This window comes from Sorex araneus, chromosome 3, assembly GCF_027595985.1.
Source record: "Sorex araneus isolate mSorAra2 chromosome 3, mSorAra2.pri, whole genome shotgun sequence".
In the NCBI taxonomy this organism is placed as follows: domain Eukaryota; kingdom Metazoa; phylum Chordata; class Mammalia; order Eulipotyphla; family Soricidae; genus Sorex; species Sorex araneus.
In genome coordinates, this window is record NC_073304.1 from 145703408 (window position 1) to 145708009 (window position 4602).

The 4602-nt window shown below is 45.2% G+C and overlaps 1 pseudogene; it reads left to right on the forward strand.

The window, feature by feature from the left end:
• The first annotated feature begins 632 nt into the window (after positions 1-632).
• Positions 633-4123, forward strand: LOC129403667 (uncharacterized; annotated as a pseudogene).
• The last annotated feature ends 479 nt before the right edge of the window (positions 4124-4602 follow it).

Consider the following 4602-nt stretch of genomic DNA (forward strand, 5'->3'; position numbering starts at 1 on the left):
GAAGTGAAATAGGGCAATCCTGCTAAAGAGACAACTGGTACAAAGGCTTAGTGCATGGAGAATGAGTGAGGTCCAAACAAAAAAAATGAAGCCCTGGTAATTAACCTCTCAAATAAGAAAGGTTTTTCTGAGATAAGCATGTCATAATTCCCAGAGCAAATAGATTTCCCATCTACCTGCTATATTCTCTGAGCACCAATTCTTATTTTTCATTGCATTTGTCCCTGAGATTTGTTCCTAGACTGCCAAAATGAAGAAAGACTAACTTGATTGTCTGTATTTTCAATGCACGTACACTGGCATTAGAAGCATCCACTAAGGACCTGATGGTGCAAGCGCAGAAGAACAAGTACATCATTGGTCTGACCAAAAAGAGAAGACATCAATCACATCACGCCATTTTCGACACTGGAGAAGAATTGTTCCTCAGAACATGCGACAACAGAGGTGTCAGTGGTGTCGGTGTCCTTGTCAATACGAACATTGCCATGAGCATTGATTCATTTGAATGCTTAACACCCCGAATCGGACGATTACGCTTGAATAGATGTGGCTCACTGTCTGCAGTTTCTATCTTTGTCGTCTATGCAACAACATCCAACTACAATGAAGAAGAAATTGAGAGATTCTACATGGAACTGGAAAAGTTCTATAAAGAAGACCACACCTTCTACAAGATCATTGTTGGTGATTTTAATGCCAAGATAGGTCCAAGAAGGTCTCCCGAAGAACTCTACATTGGGACCCATGGCCTAGAATGGAATGATCAGGGTGAGAGACTATCAGAATTCATCATGTTGACCAAGACCATCCGTGGTAACTCACAGTTCCAGAAGGCCAAATCTAAACGCTGGATATGGGAGTCTCCCGGTGGACAGTTCCACAATGAAATTGACCACATCATATTCAATCAAAGGTTTTGCCTGACCGATATCACTGTTGTCCAAAAATTCCAAACAGGATCGGACCACTGGCTCCTTCGTGCAAAATTCTACTTCACAGAGCAGGGAGAAAGGTCTGCAAAATTTAAGTCTAAGAAGGCAACTCCCAGAATGAGCACCAATTGGGAGCTCTTTAGCACTATTGCAGCAACGTGGGAAGATGCTGTCCTTGACAACATCGACGAGGAATACGATTGACTGGTTCAGCACCTCCATGACTGTGCGAAGAATGCTGAGTGAGAAAGCCACAAATAGACGCCTGTCTTCGGAAACTCTCGAGGCAACCACAAGCTAACGTCCAAGCTCGCAAAGCTGTGCAGAGATGCGATAAAGAAAGACCTCAAAGAGAGAAGAGCAGCAGTGTTGGCTGATGCGGCAGAAGCTGGAAAAAGTATTCGCAATGCTCACCTATCCTTCGCCAACTACAAGACCAAGATGACTGCCCTCCGACGTCCCGATGGATCTATCACATCTTCCAGAAAGACAATGGAAAGGATTATTCACGACTTCTACTCGGATCTCTTTAACAGCCATGTTCACCTGTCCATATACCAAATTCCGCAGGAAGGATATATCGTTCCCAACATCCTCCGTTCCGAAATCCAACACGCCATTTCATTGATAAAGATGCGTATAGCACCTGGTCTGAACAAGATCAGACCTGAACACCTGAAGAATCTAGTACTCATCAATACACTGGCTCGGCTCTTTACACACTACCTGTCTGAATGCAAGGTTCCGTCTCAGTGGAAAACCATTCTGTTGTACAAGAAGGGAGACATCCATGACATCGACAACTATCACCCATTCTGCCTGCTGTCTTTGTCTACAAGTTATTCACCTGTGTCATCCTGAATAGAATAGGCAGAACACTAGACAAAGGACAACCATGCGAGCAAGCCGGGTTCCGAGGGGGATTCAGCACGAGAGACCATATCCACACAGTGACCAAACTCATTGAAGTTTCGCTAGAGTTCAAGATGCCACTCTGTCTGACATTCATTGACTTAAAGAAGGCCTTTGATTCTGTTGAGACTGAGGCGGTCATCAAAGCCCTAGCCAAACAGGGCGTTCAAACTCAGTATATCAAAATCCTTCGTGAGCTGTACTGTGGATTCACCACCAGGATCTCACCATTCTACAAGGAAGTGATCATTGATGTAAAGAGAGGGGTAAGGCAGGGCGATACTGTAAAATACTAATGCACGCCAAAGGGCGTGTGCACTTGAGGGCTCTCTGGGCGGCTCTATCTCACCGCTCCAGTTTGTGCCCTGGAACTGCTGTGTGTGGACTGGATCAGGATGGCTGTTGGCCAAGGACAGGTGAAGGAAGAATGAGGACCAAGCTGGTTGCTGATTAGTTACTGTATATTCAATCTTCCATCTTTCTCATCTCCTGCACTCCTAGCTCTGTCTTCTCTCTGGATCTACCACAGCCCCTCTCTTGTCTCTCTCCTTCCTTTTTCTCTCTCACCCTTGCCCCTAGGCTGCACACAGCCAGGTAACAAAATCAACATAAGAAAGCCCTTCCTGAGGGCCCACCAAGTTCAAAGGGAACACAACCTAGGGGCATTCCAAACTCTTCCTGACTGCCAGTAGGCAAAATACCTCTTAAGGGGTTTTTCTCCTCTCCTTAGTCCAAACATTCATTAACATCTTAATACTAGTTATTTTTGTATGGACATAGCAAGAGACACATTGAGGCTTGCAAGGCTGCTCTCCTGGCAACATCTTGCCACAGAATCAACTACAGCACTCAGGCCAGATTAATCATTCCTCACCCTCGCAGGGTCCAAATCTAGTTATCACTATTTGGATTATGACAGTATTTGTCCATGACCAATCTCTTAACTTATAGTTAAGAATTAGGCACTGTGGCCAGGCCCATCTCGATGCCAGGGTAGCACACAACTCACTGCTTGCCCTGGGTCCATCCCATTCATCGTCAGGACCCTGGTTTGGGGGGTGCTAGGAAGTAAGGGCAGCGGAGGTTTAGGTTGAGAGAACAGATGCCCAGGAGGAAAATATCATGTAGAGTCAAATGACTCCCAGGTTACAAAAGCATAGCATTTGCTAAGTCTTCCTGTGTCCTTAATGGCTCTGAATAAACTATGCAAAGGACTCAAGGAGAAGAGAAAAACAATACTTACAAGTCAACAGAACACAAAGAAAGAAGTTACAAACAAACATAGAGGAATGGAGCACTGTGATGGGAGTAACCAATAAACCTAAACTACCTGAGGCTATGTTATCCTACAGATACCATTTCACCGAAACTCTTCAGTGCCATCCTCAAGAACATCATGCAATGACTGAAATGCGAAGGAATGGGAGTGAAGATAGATGGTCGGCAATTACACCACCTCCGCTTCACTGATGACATCGTTCTCATAACGCCAAACATTAGCCAAGTGGCACAAATGCTGGCCAACTTCGACCATGAGTGTGGAAAGGTCGGATTGCAACTGAATCTCAATAAGACGATGTTCATGAAAAATGAACTAGTCCCTGAAGCTCCATTTGCTCTCAATGGAAGGAACAACTCTGAATGCAGCAGGTATGTGTACCTGGGTCGAGAAATCAACATGAGGAACGATTTGGCACCAGAACTGTGCAGGAGGAAGATAGCAGCGTGGAATGCCTTCAAGAGCGTCAAAGAAGTGGTTAAGAGGACAAAGAACCTCTGACTCTGGGCACATCTTTTTGATTTCACTGTTCTTCCTGCACTAACATACGCCTCAGAGACCTGAGCCCTAGGCAAACAGGATGAGAACGCTATTCGGGTATCCCAAAGAGGAATCGAAAGAGCTATGCTAGGAGTATCATGTCTCACTCAAGTGAGAGAAGGAATCCGGAGTTCTGACCTCCGTCAACAGTCAAGAATCAGGGATGCTGTCACATTTGCCAAGGCATCAAAACTCAGATGGGCCGGTCACGTAATGCGATTTAGAGATGACTGCTGGGCTAGAGCTGTTACCAACTGGATTCCACGGGACATCAGAAGACCGCTCACCAACTAGATGGTCAGATTTCTTCGTCAAATCCCTGAATGAACGATTTGAGGTTTTTCCTGTTCCTGGAGCAAGCAGATATCATTGGGCTGCACTAGCACGCAACAGGGACAAATGGCGACATTACTAGTGCCCACTCAAGCAAATCGAAGATCAACGGGACGACAAGTGATACAAGTGAAGTGGTACAAGTGCATTTGTCATATTTGTGATTTAGTGTGCTTTGTGGAATTATGCTGAATATCTGTTTTCCCCATTGCACTAGGGTATGATGGGGCCTAGTACTTTGGCTTAATATGTCTGGCACTATGTCCTGTAATATTTACAGCACACATTACATAAAATTGAACCTTAAAAATATATATTTATTTTTATAACCTTGCACAGAGTACTGAGGTCATGCCTGTTCATATTCAACCTGCTATGCAGGCTAAGTGGGCTGGACAATTCTGTTCTTGGGTCTTGAGGTGTGGTGCTGCTCACCAGACTGTGCTAAGGGTCGCCATAGCCTTACTGGCAGTGCTCGGGTGCCCCCAGGGTCACACATCAACAGTGTGATATTAGGAATCACACTCAGTAATCAGCACAAGCAAGGCATGTGCTCCAGCTCTTGGAGCTATCTCTCTAGCCTCCAAATTGGACTTTTCATGG